General features: G+C 38.5%; 1 pseudogene; it reads right to left on the bottom strand.

Moving 5' to 3' along the window:
• The window catches only part of LOC127674566 (ubiquitin-conjugating enzyme E2 W-like), a 114,296-nt pseudogene extending 93,947 nt beyond the window's left edge, over nucleotides 1-20,349 (bottom strand).
• Between the last annotated feature and the right edge of the window lie 912 nt (nucleotides 20,350-21,261).

Here is a 21,261-nt window from a genome sequence, read left to right as displayed (position 1 = left end):
ATCTTTGGGACACAATGAAAGCAGTGCTAAGAGGAAAACTCATAGCCCTGAGTGCCTCCAAAAAGAAAATGGAGAGAGCATATACCAGCAGCTTAATGACACACCTGAAAGCCCTGGAACAAAAAGAAGCTATTTCACCCAGGAGGAGCAGAAGACAGGAAATCATCAAACTCAGGGCTGAAATCAAACAAGTGGAAACAAAGAGAACCATAAAAAGAATCAATGAATCCAGGAGCTGGGATGTCCATTTTGCCAAAAGCAATATACAGATTCAATGCAATACCCATCAAAATCCCAACTCAATTCTTCACACAGTTAGAAAGAGCAATTATCAAATTCATCTGGAATAACAAGAAACCCAGGATAGCTAAAACAATTCTCAGCAACAAAAGAAAGTCTGGGGGAATCAGTATCCCTGACCTCAAGCAATACTACAGGGCAATAGTGTTAAAAACTGCATGGTATTGGTACAGTGACAGGCAGGAGGATCAATGGAACAGGATTGAAGATCCAGAAATGAACCCACACACCTATGGCCACTTGATACTCGACAAAGGGGCTGAAAACATCCAATGGAAAAAAGATAGCCTTTTCAACAAATGGTGCTGGTTCAACTGGAGGTCAGCATGCAGAAGAATGCGAATTGATCCATTCTTGTCTCCTTGTACTAAGCTCAAATCCAAATGGATCAAGGACCTCCACATAAAGCCAGACACTCTGAAGCTAATAGAAAAGAAACTGGGGAAGACCCTTGAGGACATCAGTACAGGGAGAAAGTTTCTGAATAGAACACCAATAGCATATGCTCTAAGATCAAGAATTGACAAATGGGACCTCATAAAATTACAAAGTTTCTGTAAGGCAAAGGACACCATCAAAAGGACAAATCGGCAACCAACAATTTGGGAAAGGATCTTCACCAATCCTACATCAGATAGAGGGCTAATATCCAATATATATATATAAAGAACTCAAGAAGTTAGACTCCAGAAAACCAAACAACCCTGTTAAAAAATGGGGTACAGAGTTAAACAAAGAATTCTCACCTGAAGAACTTCGGATGGCAGAGAAACACCTTAAAAAATGCTCAACTTCAATTAGTCGTTAGGGAAATGCAAATCAAAACAACCCTGAGGTTTCACCTTACACCAGTCAAATTGGCTAAGATTAAAAATTCAGGAGACAGCAGGTGTTAAGGAGGATGTGGAGAAAGAGGAACACTCCTCCACTGCTGGTGGGGTTGCAAATTGTTACAACCACTCTGGAAGTCAGTCTGGTGGTTCCTCCGAAAACTGGGCACCTCACTTCCAGAAGATCCTGCTATACCACTCCTGGGCATATACCCAGAGGATTCCCCAGCATGTAATAAAGATACATGCTCCACTTTGTTCATAGCAGCCCTATTTATAATTGCCAGAAGTTGGAAAGAACCCAGGTATCCCTCAACAGAAGAGTGGATGCAAAAATTGTGGTATATCTACACAATGGAGTACTATTCAGCCATTAGAAACAGTGAATTCATGAAATTCTTAGGCAAGTGGATGGAGCTGGAGAATATCATACTAAGTGAGGTAACCCAGACTCAAAAGATGAATCATGGTATGTACTCACTAATAAGTGGATATTAACCTAGAAAACTGGAATACCCAAAACATAATCCACACATCAAATGAGGTACAAGAAGAACGGGGGAGTGGAACCTTGTTCTGAAAAGACTCAGTGAAGCAGTATAGAGCAAAATCGGAACAGGGAAGTGGGAAGGGTTGGGTGGGCAAATAGGGGGAGGGAAGGGGACTGATGGGACTTTCGGGGAGTGGGGGTCCAGAAAAGGGGAAATCATTTGAAATGTAAATAAATACATCAATAAATTTTAAAAAAATGGAAGATAAATTCAACACATGGTTTTATGTACCACTGTACTTACATTCTGCCCTTTTATAGCATTAAATTGGTAAAAACAAATTAGCTTCAACTTTTTAATAAAAGTTTGATTTTTATTATCCATTGTAGTTACAGAGTAAATGATGAAAATTACATGTTCACATGAATAATTACTTTTGTAAATTGTGTATGTTGTTTGAACTATAATTACAACAGCTGCAAACCTATGGTTACAAAATGGTTTTACTGACAAGACCTTGTGGAGGTCCTGTCATTAACGTTAAAGTATTTCTGAAACATGAATATGCCAATCCAAATTTCCCAAAGGTCATATCTCAAAGAATGCAGCAGCATTGGATTGTTTCAATTCTCATTTTGTAAGGCTAAAGAAATCTTTCCTTAAAACTACAGTATTTTTTTTTTAATTTTGCAATTGTGCCAGTGAACTATTTTCAAAGAAAGATACAAAAAGATACAACTCATGAAATAAATAAACAGAATAATGCTTCTGAATCTAAAACTATAATTAAATTTGAAGAGAAGATAAAAATTAAAGTTTGAGACAACTGATGATTTTAAAGATCATTTGACTGTAAGAGTTCATACTTGCTTTCTTTTAGAGTGAATGATATTCTATTTTTCTTTCCATAGAAAATCATGTCTCCTAAGCATACTCCACACCTCCCAATTCCCTTAAAACCTACCTAAGCTTTATGATTATTCTAATTGAAGTATACATATATAAAGCTTAAAAATGATCATCCATATACATGAAAAACATGCAATATTTTCTTTTAGTATCTGATTTATCTTACTCAAGATAATTTTTCAAGCACTATCTATTTAGCCATAATTTCAAATGTGTAAATGAACTAACTACCTTTTCATCAACCATTTGTGAGCTGATGGAAATCTAGACTGTTTTTGAACATGAATGAACAATCATCTCTGGAGTAAGATGTGAAGTTCTTTGATGATAAACCCAAAAATGATGTGAGAGCTATTCTTGATTGACAACTTTACTATATTTGGTATTAAGTAAAACTAAATAATGTAGTGACACACCTGTGGGAAAATCATGCTTAATTTGAAGTGGGACTATTGCCTTCTAATCCAGACCTTTGAAGTAGGAAGACCATTATAATATTGGACAAATGTTCAGTTGGAAGATTATATAAGGCCATAGAAAAAGGAAGCGTTACATTTTGCCTACTTGTTCTTACCTTGTTAGCAACTCCATTCCTTCACTGGCATTTAAGTCTAATTCTGGATTCCACTATATAATGAAAACCAGCTGAGCCATACCACCTTGTGTACTAAACAGTTACTGTATTTTTGGACCTTTTATTCATATACTGCCATTGTTATATTGGCTGGACTACACCATGTAAGTCATTCTGATAAATCATTTTCCTATATATGTTTAAAGAGATTCATTCCATTCATTCAGTTACTCTAAAGAACCCCAGCTTGTAAAAATTGACTAAATGGATCATGTGGTAGATTAATTTTCAGATTTTGAGTTAACTTCACACTGATTTCTATTGTTGTTGCACAGGTTGACACAAACAAAATTAGTGGATAAGTGTTTTTGTTCCCCCATATCCTCACCAGCAAGTACTGTCAATTATTTTATTGATCTCTACAATTCTGACTGGAGTAAGATAAATTAATTAAGTAGTTTTAATTACTATTTCTGTGATGCCTCAAGTGATGAACATTTTGAAGTGTTTCTTAGCCACTTTCATCATATCTAACCAGTGATTATTAAATGGCAAAGGAGATGGGAGGGCAAAGTAAAATATAGAATATGGAGAAGGACAACTAAAAGTAAAGGCCCTTTGAAAAGCCTTTGAAAAACCTTGAAGACAAAAGTAGCAAACCTTAGTGATTGAAAATGTGAGTGAATGCACATTGTTGACATGGGCTTACCCATGAGAAAGATTAAGGCCTCATACCCAGATAAAGGCCAATAAATGTGTATGAAAATTAGCAACTGCATCATCTTCCTTGATTTTACAATCTGAAATTATGCAGACATCTTCTACTGAGACTAGACAACCCTAGTACATATTCCACATGGTACAAAATAAACTTCGTAAAGTTTCTGGTTATCCCAGTAGATGTTGATGCTCTATCAGAGTACACAGTCCTAACTTCAATTTTTTTATAGATGCCTCTGTGTATTTGTCATTTGTTTAGTCCCTTGCTACCCTTTCCAATTTAATGTAAAGGATCTATTGATGAGAACTGTACTTACTTATGAAAAGGGGAAAATCAAACTGCTATCCTACTGGAAATTTCTCACATACAGATTAATATTCATGAGTTGGAAAGTAAATTGCATGCTACTAGAGGAACAAATAATCCTCAATATCATGCAACTTCAAAACCTGCAAACTACAATAATGATCTCCTGATATGATATAATGGAGCTTTAATTGCACAAATATTATAGAAGGAGCCAAGAGCATCTTTATTAAGTTTACATCTTACTACATGAATTAGAACCAAATATTATACTGTTAAAGGGACCCAGAAACTGAAACAGGTGTAGCAAAAAATACTAATATTAGTCTGATATAGAAACATAATAATACAATGACTAATAACATATTACTATACTCAGAGATCAGTGTATTACTCAGGTCTCATCCCAGAATGTATTCTTCCTGTTCAAGATGGTACTTGATACAGAAACCTACAACTTGACTACATACAGAGAGAGAGAAACTTTTGTGTACTCAGTCTAAGCGAGATGTTTATATCAAACCATCTCTATCAAAGATCAGGGATCTTGGCAGCGGCAGCGGCAGCAGCAGTGCAACACTGGCTGGTCCAGCTGAAGGGCCATCAGCAGTGGACTCAAGGCGACACAGGGTCCTGTTAGGCCCTGCGCCCACGACCACTGACCTTTGCTGACCAGCCGGGCTACAAGCAGCTGCGGTTTTGCGGTGCCTTTCATTGCACGGAAGCCACTTCAGAACTCGGCCTCCCGCCAGTCAGGAGAGGCTCACCTCCATCTTGGTTTCGGACTCCACAGAGATCAGACAGACTGAGGTACACAAACATAATCCGAGGCCAACACCGCGGGGGTCTGAACCCGACGAGCTTGGCCTGCACCCAGGCCCTGGGCTGTTCAGGGGGCCATCGGGGTGCCAACCCAGCCAGGAGGTTTTTTGCCCTGGCCTGCGCGCGCACGCCCCATTTTGCCTACAGGACAACAGAGCACTCTGGCGGGCAGAGCTGTAACAGGCATAGCGTGAGGCTAACAAAGCGGGGGTTTAGGCCCCAAAAGGCCCAGCACTGACCACAAGAACTGGGCGGCTTGGTGGGCCATCTGTGTGTCAACCCGCCCAGGAGGTTGTTAGCACAGCAGACTCTCCTGGCGCTGTCAGGGAGTGCGAGCATGCACGCCCACCATCCTGGTCACCTGGCGGATCCAATTAACAGTCATAGCCCTAAGGGAACTTTGCTCGGACCTTGGCCTCCCAGGCTTTTGCCTGGACTCAGGGCCTGGGTGGCCAGGCTAACCTTGTGTGTGCCAGCCCTGTTGGGGGATCGGCTGCCCAGCAGAGTGATCAGAACACAGGGGATGTCCCGGCAGCATGCACCTTCGGCGCTCCCTGGGGCTCCATCTGGTCCACAGACAAAATTTGGGCCAAGGCCGCAGGCAGAAGCCCTCAGCTCAACTCTCTCCGCTTCTGGATCCAGATCAGCCTGGGCAGCGGCACCATGTCTCCAGGTCCTGCAAGACGCTAGAGGGGCTTCTGGGAGGCCAGCTGGGAGAAATCAGTGTGCTCCAGTGAATCCAGCGGGCCCCAGCAGGAGCCTTCGGGTGCCTGCTTTGGGATCTGAACAGCCTGGGCAGCAGCACCCTGTCTACAGGCAGTGCAGGAGGTAAGCTGTGCACCAGAGGCCAAATGGGAAGGGGCAGCTTGCACTGGTGAGTCCAGCACTGACAAGACAAACTAACACCAGTGAGAACTAGATGGCAAAAGGCAAACGCAGGAACGTCACTAACAGAAATCAAGGCAACATGGCAACATCTGAACCCAATTCTCCTCTACCAACATGTCCTGGATACCCCATCACACCAGTAAAACAAGATTTGGATTTAAAATCACTGGTCATGATGCTGGTATAGGAACACATGAAGGACATACTTAAAGAAATTCAGGAGAAAATGGATCAAAAGTTAGAAGCCCTTGCAAGGGAAACACAAAAATCATTGAAAGAAATCCAGGAGAATACAAAAACCAACAAGGAAGAAACGCAAAAACAGTTAAAGAAATACAGTAGAACTTTGGACAACAGGCTGAGGTCATGAAAGAGGAAACACAAAAATCTCTTAAAGAATTACAGGAAAGCACAAACAAGCAAGTGAAGGAGCTAAGCAAAACCATCCAGGATCTAAAATCAGAAGTAGAAACAACTAAGAAAACTCAAAGGGAGACAATTTTGGAGACAGAAAGCCTTGGGAAGAAATCAGGGGACAGAGATGCAAATATCAACAACAGAATACAAGAGATAGAAGAAAGAATCTCAGATGCTGAAGATTCCATAGAAACCATGGACTCAACAGTTAAAGAAAATGCAAAATGCAAAAAGTTTGTAACCCAAAATATCCAGGAAATCCAGGACACAATGAGAAGACCAAACCTAAGGATTATAGGCATAGATGAGAGTGAAGATTTACAACTTAAAGGGCCAGCAAAATATCAATCTTCAATATCTTCAATAAAATTATGGAAGAAATATCTTCAATAAAATATCTTCAACAAAATTATGGAAGAAAACTTCCCTAACCTAAAGAGAGTGATGCCCATGAATATACAAGAAGCCTACAGAACTCCAAACACACTGGACCAGAACAGAAATACTTCCCGTCACATAATAATCAAAACACCAAATGTTCTAAACAAAGAAAGAATATTAAAGACAGTAAGAGAAAAAGGCCAAGTAACATATAAAGGAAGACCTATCAGAATCACAGCAGACTTTTCAACTGAGAATATGAAGTCTAGAAGGTCCTGGGCAGATCTCATGCATACTCTAAGAGAACACAAATGCCAACCAAAACTACTATATCCAGCAAAACTCTCAATCACCGTAGATGGAGAAACGAAGATATTTCATGACAAAACCAAGTTTACCCAATATCTATCCACAAACCCAGCCCTACAAAGGATAATAGGAGGAAAACACCAATACAAGGAAGGAAACTTCACCCTGGAAAAAGCAAGATAGTAACCTTTCATCAAACCCAAAAGAAGTTAACCGATCAAATTTAAAAAATAACGTCAAAAATGATAGGAAGTAACAATTACTATTACTTAATATCTCTTAACATCAATGGACTTAATGCCCCGATAAAAAGACACAGCCTAACTAACAGGATACGTAAACAGGACCCTACATTTTGCTGCTTACTGGAAACACACCTCAGGGTCAAAGACAAACACTACCTTAGAGTAAAAGGCTGGAAGACAATTTTACAAGCAAATGGTCTCAGGAAACAAGCTGGAGTAGCCATTTTAATATCAGAAAAAATTGACTTTCAACCCAAAGTCATCAAAAGAGACTCTGAGGGACACTTCTTGCTGGTCAAAGGAAAAATACAACAAGAAGAATTCTCAATCCTGAACATCTATGCTCCAAATGCAAGGGCACCCTCTTTCGTAAAAGAAACTTTATTAAAACTCAAAGCACACATTGCACCTAACACAGAAATTGTGGGTGATTTCAACACTGCACTTTCCTCAATGGACCGATCAGGAAAAGAGAAACTAAACAGGGACACAATGAAACTAGTTGAAGCTTTGGACCAATTAGATTTAACAGATATATATATATAGAATATTCTATCCTAAAACAAAAGAATATACCTTTTGCTCAGCACCTCATGGCACCTTCTCCAAAATCGACCATATAATTGGTCACAAGACAGACCTCAACAAATGTAAGAAGATCGAACTAATCCCATGCTTCCTATCAGATCATTATGGAGTAAAAGTGGTCTTCAATAGCAACAAAAACAACAGAAAACCCACATACACGTGGAAACTGAAAAATATTCTACTCAATGATACCTTCGTCAAGGAAGAAATAAAGAAAGAAATTAAAGACTTTTTAGAACACAATGAAAATGAAAACACAACATACCCAAATCTATGGGACACAATGAAAGCAGTGCTAAGAGGAAAACTCATAGCCCTGAGTGGCTCCAAAAAGAAAATGGAGAGAGCATACATTACCAGCTTAATGACACACCTGAAAGCCCTGGAACAAAAAGAAGCTATTTCACCCAGGAGGAGTAGAAGGAAGGAAATCATCAAACTCAGGGCCGAAATCAATCAAGTAGAAACAACCTAGAAAACTGGAATACCCAAAACATAATCCACACATCAAATGAGGTACAAGAAGAAAGGAGGAGTGGGCCTGGTTCTGGAAAGACTCAGTGAAACAGTATTCGGCAAAACCAGAACGGGGAAGTGGGAAGGAGTGGGTGGGAGGACAGGGGAAGAGAAGGGGGCTTACGGGACTTTCGGGGAGTGGGGGGGCTAGAAAAGGGAAATCATTTGAAATGTAAATAAATTATATCGAATAAAAAAAAAGTAAAAAAAAAGAAGGGATACTGAGAAAAAATAAAAAAAAAAAAGAAATGAAAAGGGAGATATAACAACAGAAACTGAGGAAATCCAAAAAATCATCATATCCTACTACAAGAGCCTGTACTCAACACAACTGGAGAATCTGGAGGAAATGGACAATTTCCTTGACAGATACCAAATACCAAAATTAAATCAGGACCAAATAGATCATCTAAACAGTCCCATAATGCCGAAAGAAATAGAAGGAGTCATAGAAAGTCTTCCAACCAAAAAATGCACAGGACCAGATGGTTTCAGTGCAGAATTCTATCAGACCTTCAATGAAGAGTTAACACTAATACTCTTCAAGTTATTCCACAAAATAGAAACAGAGGGAACACTACCCAATTCCTTCTACAAAGCCACAATTACGCTGATACCATAGCCACACAAAGATCCAACAAAGAAAGAGAACTTCAGACCAATTTCCCTTATGAACATCGATGCAAAAATACTCAATAAAATTCTTGCCAACTGAATCCAAGAACACATCAAAATGATCATCCACCATGATCAAGTAGGCTTTATCCCGGGAATGCAGGGTTGGTTCAATATACAGAAATCCATCAACACAATCCACTACATAAACAAACTCAAAGAAAAAAACCACATGGTCATTTCATTGGATGCTGAAAAAGCATTTGACAAAATTCAGCATCCTTTCATGCTTAAAGTCTTGGACAGAACAGGAATTCAAGGCCCATACCTAAACATAGTAAAAGCAATATACAGCAAACCGGTAGCCAGCATCAAACTAAATGGATAGAAACTTGAAGCAATCGCACTGAAATCAGGGACCAGACAAGGCTGCCCCCTTTCTCCTTATCTTTTCAATATTGTACTTGAGGTACTAGCTCGTACAATTCAACAACATAAGAAGGTCAAAGGGATACAAATTGGAAAGGAAGAAGTCAAACTATCATTATTTGTAGACGACATGATAGTCTACCTAAGTGACCCAAAAAACTCCACTAGAGAGCTCCTACAGCTGATAAACAACTTCAGCAACGTGGCAGGTTATAAAATCAACACAAGCAAATCAGTGGCCTTCCTATACTCAAAGGATAAGGAGGCTGAGAAAGAAATTAGGGAAATGACCCCCTTCACAATAGCCACAAACAGTATAAAGTATCTTGGGGTGACTCTTACCAAACATGTGAAAGATCTGTATGACAAGAACTTCAAGACTCTGAAGAAGGAAATGGAACAAGACCTCAAAAGATGGGAAAACCTCCCATGCTCATGGATCGGTAGAATCAATATAGTTAAAATGGCCATTTTGCCAAAAGCAATATACAGATTCAATGAAATACCCATCAAAATCCCAACTCAATTCTTCACAGAGTTAGAAAGAGCAATTATCAAATTCATCTGGAACAACAAAAAACCCAGGATAGCTAAAACTAATCTCAGCAACAAAAGAAAATCTGAGGGAACCAGTATCCCTGACCTCAAGCAATACTACAGAGCAGTAGTGTTAAAAACTGGATGGTATTGGTACAGTGACAGGCAGGAGGATCAATGAAACAGGATTGAAGATCCAGAAATGAACCCACACACCTATGGCCACTTGATCCTCGACAAAGAGGCTGAAAACATCCAATGGAAAAAAGATAGCCTTTTCAACAAATGGTGCTGCTTCAACTGGAGGTCAGCATGCAGAAGAATGCGAATTGATCCATCCTTGTCTCCTTGTACTAAGCTCAAATCCAAATGGATCAAGGACCTCCACATAAAGCCAGACACTCTGAAGCTAATAAAATAGAAACTGGGGAAGACCCTTGAGGACATCGGTACAGGGAGCAAGTTACTGAACAGAACACCAATAGCATATGCTCTAAGAGCAAGAATTGACAAATGGGACCTCATAAAATTACAATGTTTCTGTAAGGCAAAGGACACCATCAAGAGGACAAATCGGCAACCAACAAATTGGGAAAAGATCTTCACCAATCCTACATCAGATAGAGGGCTAATATCCAATATATATAAAGAACTCAAGAAGTTAGACTCCAGAAAACCAAACAACCCTATTAAAAAATGGGGTACAGAGTTAAACAAAGAATTCTCACCTGAAGAACTTCGGATGGCGGAGAAGCATCTTAAAAAATGCTCAACTTCATTATTCATTAGGGAAATGCAAATCAAAACAACCCTGAGATTTCATCTTACACCAGTCAGAATGGCTAAGATTAAAAATTCAGGAGACAGCAGGTGTTGGAGAGGGTGTGCAGAAAGAGGAACACTCCCCCACTGCTGGTGGGGTTACAAATTGGTACAACCACTCTGGAAATCAGTCTGGCAGTTCCTCTGAAACCTGGGCACCTCACTTCCAGAAGATCCTGCTATACCACTTCTGGGCATATACCCAGAGGATTCCCCACCATGTAATAAGGATACATGCTCTACTATGTTCATAGCAGCCCTATTTATAATTGTCAGATGCTGGAAAGAACCCAGGTATCCCTCAACAGAAGAGTGGATGCAAAAAATGTGGTATATCTACACAATGGAGTACTATTCAGCCATTAGAAACAATGAATTCATGAAATTCTTAGGCAAATGGATGGAGCTAGAGAACATCATACTAAGTGAGGTAACCCAGACTCAAAAGGTGAATCATGGTATGCATTCACTAATAAGTGGATATTAACCTAGTAAACTGGAATACCCAAAATATAATCCACTCATCAAACGAGGTACAAGAAGAAATGAGGAGTGGCCCCTGGTTCTGGAAAGACTCAGTGAAGAAGTATTCGGCAAAACCAGAATGGGGAAGTGGGAAGGCGTGGGTGGGAGGACAGGGGAAGAGAAGGGGACTTACGGGACTTTCGGGGAGTGGGGGGCTAGAAAAGGGGAAATCATTTGAAATGTAAATAAATGATATCGAAAAAAAATAAAAGATCAGGGATCTATGTAAAAGAGAAAATAGAAAGATTGTGAGAGTCAGAGGTGGTGGGTTACCCCAAGAAATTAGCGTTTTCTAGACAAATAGTATTGATGCATTTAAGAACTCACAGAGAATGTAGCAGAACTCAAAAGACCTGCCTATATTCAAAGTACAAAATTTCCCACACAGAAAAGAGGAAGTAGACACAAAATCTCACCCTTACCAATAAGCTACTTAAAACTGATACCTTATGTGAAACGTTTGTAAGGGTCCATGATTTTCTGAAGAATAGTAGCCTGGACTCAAATAGTATGTTAACACAAAGAGATTTGAGTTTTTTGTTTTTTTTTGTTTGTTTTGTTTTGTTTTGCTTTTTCAGAAGTCCAGCATGCTGCAGTTTCTTATTACCAAGATAGAGAGACCCCAATGTAAGCTCACAGGCTGGATTTAGAGCACATTAGGGGAATTCCAGAGAAGGGTAGGTGACCTCCATCTTAACTTTGGATCTATCTCTATGGACATTCTAGACCCATTGCTGGGGCCTGGCAAGGCTGGGAACAATTGGTGGGGAAGTCTGAAAACTTTTGCTGAGGGAGTATGGAAACTGATGCTGACCCATTGTCCTTGCCTCAGGAAAAGTGGACAGAAAACTTCTGATAGCAGGGCAGTTTCTGATTAATTGCCTGTACCTGGGTTTGTTTGTTTGTTTGTTACTCTTTTTTCTATATTCATTGTTTACATTCCAAATGATTTTCCCTCTTCTAGTTCACCCCTCCCCATAAGTCCCATAAGCCCTCTTCTCTCTGCCCATTCCCCAATCAATCCCTCCCAGTTCTCTGTCTTGGTAATCCCCTACAATGCTGCATCAAGCCTTTCCAGGACTAGGGCCCTCTCCTTTCTTCTTCGTGGGAATAATTTGATATGTGAATTGTGTCTTGGGTATTCAGAGCTTCTGGGCCAATATGAACTTATCAGTGACTGCATTCCATGTGTGTTCTTTTGTGAAAGTGTTACATCATTTAGGATGATATTTTCCCAAAAGCTGGAAAGAACCCAGATGTCCCTCAATGGAGGAATGAATACAGAAAATGTGGTGTCTTTACACAATTGGAATACTACTCAGCTATTAAAAACAATGAATTCATGAAATTCTTAGGCAAGTGGGTGGAACTGTTTGATATTCTAGTAACTGAATTGCCTGGACCTGCCCAGTCCTTAAGTATATTCTCCTGAACTGCCAACTTGAAGCCTGTCATGGAATCAGCCTAGCTTTCTCACTGTTTTACAATGACACTGAGTATACCAAGCACTACGACCGGTTTCATGTCCAAAACAATGTGTTTCTCTCTCTCTCTCTCTTTCTCTCTCTCTCTCTCTCTCTCTCTCTCTCTCTCTCTCTCTCTCTCTCTCTCTCTCTCTCTCTCTCTCTCTCTCTCTCTCTCTGCTGGCCTCCAATGTGGAGATTGATCTGCATCTGTCTTCTAAGTAGTTGGGTTAAAAGCTGTTTTTGCTAATTTAGTATTTTGAAGATTTTTGGTTTTGTTTAGTTTTGTGTTTAGTTTTGTTTGTTTGAAAGGGACAGTGAAATAGACAGTATTGAGTTGGGTTATTAGGGAAATGGGGGATCTCAGAGGACTTTAAGGAGGGGAAAACTTAATATATTACATGGAGATTTTTTAAATAATATAAGAAAAATTTGACTGAATCAGTCTGTGGACCTCTATCATGAAAAGAGGTGTAGTGAAAAAGGCATAAATGTTATTATCACTACTAAAATGAAGCAATTCTTCTCACACAACCAAAATTTATGATAGTTTTTTGAAAGTATCAGTAGTTTAAGCTGTTTCATCAAGCTAAATCTTCATATCTCATCATATAGCCCTCATTTAAGTTATGAAAGCCATACTGAGATTACTGAATTGGGTTTTGGGATTATAGGAATGGAGCAATTATTTTATTTTATTTTCTCAAAACTTAATTCAGCTTTGTGAACCTGAATTAACAAATCAATAATAAAAGATTATTTCTACATGATGGGAAACTGAAGTGGAAATACTTATTATGGAATACACTGTATTTTATTGACAAGTGAAAATTATAATAGCAATATAATGATACATTGTTTTCCTGAAAAGTACAAAATGCATATCATGTTGACATGATCTTTGTGAAAATAAAATAGTTTTCTGTCTTTAAAATATATTTTATTTGCTAAAAATATGATGTACTTATTTTGATTTGCCTGTTATGAGCAGTAGATCTAATTAGTAAGAAATGAACTCAATGTTCAAAAGGCTCATTACAGGCTTGTCTTATAAAATATTGCTGTTTATTCACACATACTGAAAATTTACTATAAAGGTTCTTGATATGATGGGATGTAACTTAAAATATTTTCTTTCACTTTGTATACAAGCGGCTGGAAAATTCCAGGTTTCCCACACCATTTACTATTTTAAAGCAGTGACAGGATAAATGGTATGGAAAAGAAATATGTCATCAGTAATAAACAACTCTGAAATCAGTCAAGCAGGTAATGCATTGTAGGTCAAAAACTACACCCTTGACAATACTGCACTTGGAAGTAATACTACACATGTCATATTTAAAGAAGAAAATGTTTTATATTACTATATGCTCAACAAATTGCAGTACTTTGCTGACATAGCAATATGAAAGATTTGTAGAAGTCATGTAGCAGCACATTGACAAGTTTCAGGAAATGTAACACAAGTAATCTTGGATTTAATTAGCAACTGAAATTCTTCAGAGATAGTAGATAATAACTTGTAATATAATTGTAAAAGAAAGATACTATTAATAGGCTATCTAATGGTACTTGTTGGGAAATGGAAGGAATGAGGCTTCATCTATGGTTTGCACTCACTGACTTTATCCTGTATCTGCTCAACTCAGCATAAATTAATGATAAATACAGTAATATACTTCTCCAATTCTAGTAAACCATAGCCATTGAAGACATATGGATATTATCTTCAATGCTTACCTAAATATTTGAACAAATACAGTTAAAATACTTAAATAAAATTCCTAGATATAGAAGTAATCTACAGATGTTTTGTCCTTTCCAAGAGAAACTCACAATACAGTATTGAAGATTGATAAATAAGAAACTATTTTCATGTAAAAAGCAAAATACAACCTTATGAAATAATTTCACAAGTTTGGAAAACAAGAGATGTGATCCATTGTGGACCTCCAAGTCTGGATTTGTTTATAAGAAACATATTTTCTCTATGAAGCTGGGGCAAAATCCTTCCAGATACCTATTCACAAGTCCATTCACATATTGTTTTAAACTACTTTATTATTTTTTCTAACCCCCCTCTTTCTACCAGAGCTATTTTTCCCTTCTTATGGATATCAACTGAGGATACTCCATCTGGACACCACCTCCCCAGAAGGGTATTGGCATCTATCCTTTCCTCCTCCTTACATCAATTTTGGGTTAATATTCCTATGCAAGACTGGCAGATAGATCTTAAGTATATGCCTCCTAATGAAAAATATAAGTATATTCTTATGGTAAACATTTTCTCAGAATGAATAGAAGTTTTCCCTACTGTAGCCAAGACTGCACAAAAAAACTTATTTTTACTCAGTTTTTTGAGTTTTACTCAAAAATATCATAAAATAAACTATATTTTTGCTCAGATTTGGACTTTTAAGACCCACACAATCAGAAAACAGCCTAGCAGTTATTTCCAAAGTCACTTAATCAGTTTCAAGGACCTTGGAGGTATATTGGCAACCTCACATTCCCTATTACCTCCTACTGTTCTTGTGATGGTTGAAAAGATTAATGAAGCCAAGCAGTGGTGGTGCACGCCTGTAATCCCAGCACTCTGGGAGGCAGAGGCAGCTGGATTTCTGAGTTTGAGGCCAGCCTGGTCTACCGAGTAAGTTCCAGGACAGCCAGGACAGTACAGAAAAACCCTGTCTCGAAAAAACCAAATCCAAAAAAATTAAAAAAAAAAAGATTAATGGTCTTATTAGCTGAAAGTGTCAGATGCAGATATTTGCACCCAACCATTGGACAGAACTCGCTGACACCTGTTGTTGAATTAGGGAAGGCTAAAAGAAGTTGAGGAGAAGGGAAACCCTGTAGGAAGACCAGTAGTCTCAATTAATCTGGACCTCTGAGATCTCTGAAACACTGGACCACCAAATAGGCTGCATAAACCAGCTGATATGAGGCCCTAAAATCACATACAGCAGAGGAATACCGGGTCAGTGATCATTAAGAGAAGATGCACATAACCCTCTAGAGACTGGAAGCCCCAGGGAGTTTAGAGGTCAGGACGGTTGAGGGATGGGGACATCCACATGGAGACAGAAGCTGGGGAGGAGGTATGGGGTATGGAACAGTCGGGTGATGGACAGGGGTAAGGTGGATAAAATAAGGAGTGTAAAAATATAAATACATTTTTAGATAGATATATTTATAAAAACTTTCTTCTGAACTTTGTGTTCTGTGTGCTTAACAACTATCTCTAGCCTTAACACATGTTTGAGCTAATCCCCATCCTCCTTTCTTTTACATTAATATTTGAATTAATAAAATATGACACTTTCTCTATTTACCTCCTCTGGAAACAGGTCTAATTTATGACTGATTACCTTTTTTCAGTCTCCAGAAACAGGTGACCTTGTCTTCCCTCAGATATCCACTGATATTATGACCCAAACCATTGTTCCTAGAGATTAAAGGGTTCTCCGTGCTTGCTGTGTGCACATACTGTGTGGGCACAGATTTGGTCTTTTTCTTTATACCAACTATAACCAAATTTCAGAGATTGGCATCCTAGATCCATCTTATGCTGATCAAATGATCTCTGGACCCCTGGTTTGATGAGTACTCCTGCTAGATGACTAGACTATTAGACTCTCTCACCTGCTAGCTATATGTAAGGATAGAATATTTTCTTTTCCTGATCTTGGGAGTCCTTTCCACCCAACCAGTCACCAGAACCATGAATCAACCTTTGAACTTTTAAATATATACCCAACTAAAGATCTCCCTAAACTCTTTAACTTTACCTTCTGTCCCTACTTAGGATCTGCTTCATCTATCTGCATTATTCTGATTTCCATGTAACCTGCTTAGTCAATCATTGCTCTATATTCTCCTTTTCCCTCTCTGCTTATCTAAATATGTTTGCTTTCCCTAGGATCAAAGAAACCAAAACTCTAAAGGTGAGTCCACATGAGAAGGTTTGACCATCCTGGAGCTATTATTCCTCTCCAACAACTCAAACATGGTCATTTAATTTTCTGAATCATGTGGAATTACAAATGGATCTAGAGGATCAAAGACACTGATATGTTCTGTGTTCTGTGTTTCTGAAATTTCTCCTTCTTCCCTTTTGGTGTCCAAGTGGCTGTACATCAAGGGGGAGGATGGAATGGAACTGAGTTCAGTGGTAATGTCTTCCCTTGATGTGTCTTAACTCCAATAAACAACAAACAGAAAAGCATGAAGCAATATTTGGAATGGATGGATCAGCAGGCCCCTGGTCCAGCAGTGGATGCCAGGAAGGGAGGTCTCCTCTGGAGATCTCGGTGTTACAGCTCATTAATATTACAGTTCTTTTAGATGATGTTCAATGAAACAGCTCTCTCCAACATTATTCAATGAAAAATCTTATTCACTTACACTTTATTCAAAACCAAGGGTTATGTAATTTGGGGGAAGGGGATGAGAATATTCATGGTGGATAAAGGTGATTGACTGAAGGCTAAGGTACTGAAATGCCTCATTAGCATAGGAAGGCATTCTTGGAATCTGGGACACAGGACTATTTGACATTCCTCCTGTAGTTGATGAAGGGTCTAGGGTCCCCAGAGTAGAGGAAGCTCTGCTGAGAAATGGAGTCTATCATTTTGCAAAGAGCTCAAGGCTGTCTGGTAATGTCAGACTTCACCCTTAGCAGCAGCTTTGTAACTATCTCTGTAGTTTTGGGGCTTCTACCAGAGGAACAAGATTTTTTTTTCCTTTTTATGTTTCTCAGAAAGGCTCTGAACACTTTTGTTCACATTGTACTAGATTCCATAAGAAAAATCAATGTCTGAATTAAGCTCAGAATTCTCCAAGTTTAAGGACATCTCTTTTAATCCCACCTTTATGGACAGCCACCCTTAGACTTTTCTATGGAAATATGAATTAGAGTTTCAAGAGAACCCAGAGCTTCCTTTGTGGAAGTAATCCTTGCAGTAGTTACTGCAAGGGAGGAAGCTCCCTTGTAGTAATACTTTTTGGAAGCTACTTGACTTAAAAACATATCATGAAACTTAATACTCTCCACGTCCGACACTATTTATTACCCTTCCTCTCTACTAGTACCTTTCTATCCTCTAGAAACTCTAGGTTGTTTTCTTTTCAATAATTATTCTTAACTTTGCCCTCCATTTACCTATGCTAATACATCAGTCACAAAACCCTTAATATCATCAAAATGAACCCTCTTCTGGCACTTCTACAAGAACTAAGGATGCATTAATACATAAACTCATGGTCTGTGATTTTCCTACTCTACTATTTCCTTTTCCTATCCTCAACAGTGAGGGAGAAATGGGAACTCTTTTCCAGGAAACACACAGGGAAAAATCAAGCTATGCCCCTGCCAGTTACAACTACAATGAGTCTGACAGATTCATTATGGAAAATAGGTAATGGGGAGCCTGGAACATAGTCCATATCTATCCCAGCAGATATCTACTTAGTTGAGAAACACTATCCAGGAGTCAATGTTGACCCTACAACTACTCTAAAACCAACTCACCTCATAACCTTAGTGGTCAAAGCCAGAGAACCCTTGACTTGTTGACCACTAAAAAGAAGGCACCCATTCTTTCTCAATAAATAGTGTTGACACAGCATAAATCATTTTCTAAAAGTAGAAGATAAAATAAAATACAATCTTATATTAGCTGGGTTGCATATGATGCCCTTCAGGGCTGGACCCAAAAAGGGACTTCCTTGGGCTCTTGGCTCCATCCTTTCCTTGACTCTGTCATAGCCATAATCCTTATAACCATTGTTGCATTCCTCCTCAGGTTCATTAAAGAGTGAATTAGTGAAGTAACCATACACTTAAACAGAAGCTCCTGAACAAGTTTCCTCATGTCTCCTACTGCTTTCTGCCAGCTTGAATTTCTGCTTTAGACTAGTATTGTATACATCACCTCCTAATCAGCAAGAAGTAACTAGAAGAGGACTACTGTTGTCCTTATGAACAATGAAAGATTAACTTCTTTCAGGCCCCATAATAGTAGTGCTGCTGACAATGTCCTAGGATGGCAGCACAGGCTGCATATAGGACAGCATCTTACTGAGTAAATGGAAGGATTCCCACAGGTAAATGTAAGAATTCTTATGGGGGAAAAACAGAAAAAAAAGTAAATTCAACATTCTCTGAAAACATGATACCTGAAACCCTGGAAATCTGTCAGGAAAACCACAAATTCCTTTCCTGCCAAGTTGCTGCTACCTATTCTCATAAGACAGACTGAAGGTTTGTTCTGTAATAAACTGTATTATTCACCTATATAGTGGTCTAGTTCAGTGATTTTGCTGAGCTCATAATAGTATTAAAATAATATCTCTATTATGAGTTTAGTTTTATCAACAAATAATTTATGGCCTGTGCTAAGAATCTATATACCAAATATTCCACAATGATTTCTGATATTTTAATGCAATTTATTTCATTTGAAAATTACACTGAAAGTATATATTAAAATAAATTGATATATTTTTATTTTATATTAAAACTATTAAATCAATATTGTTTTGTCTTTAATGCACAGTTCTATGAATTTTCTTATACACATGCATACATACATATATAATTCACCTGAAACTATAGTCAGGGTACAAATATACCATTTAGCTTCAATCTAACCTCATTAATTACTCCACAGATAGATAGTACCACTCTGTTATTTATCACTCAAATTTTAACATTTTAAGCTTATCATAAAAGTGTGGTCATACAATGTGCAAATTGAAAGTAGCTTTCTCGAGTGATGGTACTTTCAAGGCTTATTCATATCAGTCAGTTATTATGCAGCATTAGACTTTTTCTTTGGGCATAAATGTCTTTTCACCCAAGACAAGAAACCAAAGTCAAACCAATGTAATGATTCCTCAATCCAGATTGGTAAATCAATGAGTATATTTATATACTTACAACAATATAGATGAAAAGTTACATGAGTGAGGAAAACACAAAGGTAGCAACAATAATAAAGTATTCTCAAGATGAGTGAAAATTTATTAAAAGTAAAACTCAGGAGTTCTCTGCATAACTTTTAGGCAGCAAAGCATAGTGAAAAATAACATCCATGTAGTTCATGTCTTTGATGAGTCTTCTTTCCAGACAGTATTGTTTCGGTAATGTTGGAGAGGGAACTTGTTAATCTTAAATGTGTCAGCTCTACATGTCTTCCTAAGTCTTGTGAGCCTACCTACTCCATTCTGGTGAGAATATTTCAATGAGTAGCAATCTCCAGAGGCCATGGTGATTTTCAGGTCTGTGTTGCTACTGAGGACAATGTATAGGTCCAAGTTTCTACTGAGACTAGATTAGTATTGAAATCCCTGGTGTGTGTTGCCACCAATGAACACTGTCGTGGTTATTCATGGTTGGCAACTTGACTATATCTGGAATGAACTACAATCCAGAATTGAAAGGCTCACCTGTGATCCTAATCTGGAGGCTGGAAGATACTAATTTCTGACCTAGAGCTTTGCTTGGAGATCTTGAGGCATAGTGATTATGAATCCCAGAAGATTAGCCAGGGAGATCTCTGATCAAGGTCATCAGGGACACAAAGCAAGTCCCCAATCCAGTTGTGGTGGCACATACCTTGAATCTGGGCCACACCTTCTTCTGGAGACATAAATACGGACATTAGAAGAAGGAAAATTCACCCTCTCTTCTATTCCTGCTTGCCTAGTGGGACTGACTAACTGGAAGATTCTTCAACTTCCATTCACAGCTGTTGCTGACCACTGTTAGAAGTTGGATTACAGACTATATGTCAGCAAAAAATTCCCTTACTCTATATAGACAGCACATAGAGTTCTGTGACTCTAGAGAACCCTGACTAATGCAAGCACATAGATATCTTTGGTCTTGTATTGCAGCATGATGCCATGTATGTGGGTGGTGCTACTGCCAGGGACCATCTTGATCTGAGTAGCCTGGGATACCACCAGAGTCAATGTTGATGTCTGTGTCTGGGCTGCCTCCCAGGATATTGTTTAGGTCTATAATCTTAATGTAGTTACAGGCTGTGCTCCCAGTATGTGCTGTAACCAGAAACTTTGTGGAAACTCACAATCCATGTTCCTGGTAATTGTGAAGAGCAACAGGGCAACTGTTGGTGTGATGTTGATGACTGCAGATGCAAAGTTGAGATGAAGGGGTGAGAAAAGTGTTTGAGATAACTTGTATCAGCATCATCCCCCCCCCCAAAAAAAATTAAGAGCCTAGATGAGAAACTCTAAAGGAACTCTTAAAATTTTGATGAAGATACCAAAGTGTAGCTCTCTACAATTGATGGTTTATGGTTGGGCGTGGGAGGGGACAGAATCATTTCTTTTTGTTTTGATAAATCTGAAGATTTTATTGCAACATATGTATAATAAATTTAAGGATTACATAGTGTTATTGATAAAATTAAAGAGTTGTTTACAAAAATATTCGGATACAATTCTAGGCATACAAATGCATTTAGAATACAAATGAAAAATGAAGTGGAGACATTTTCTGATAAAACTGAACCTTTTCATGCAATATATATATGATA

The sequence above is a fragment of the Apodemus sylvaticus genome, chromosome X, assembly GCF_947179515.1.
Source record: "Apodemus sylvaticus chromosome X, mApoSyl1.1, whole genome shotgun sequence".
Taxonomy (NCBI): Eukaryota; Metazoa; Chordata; class Mammalia; order Rodentia; family Muridae; genus Apodemus; species Apodemus sylvaticus.
The sequence above is the reverse complement of the archived record's forward strand: the minus strand, read 5'-3'. Positions and strand labels throughout refer to the sequence as shown.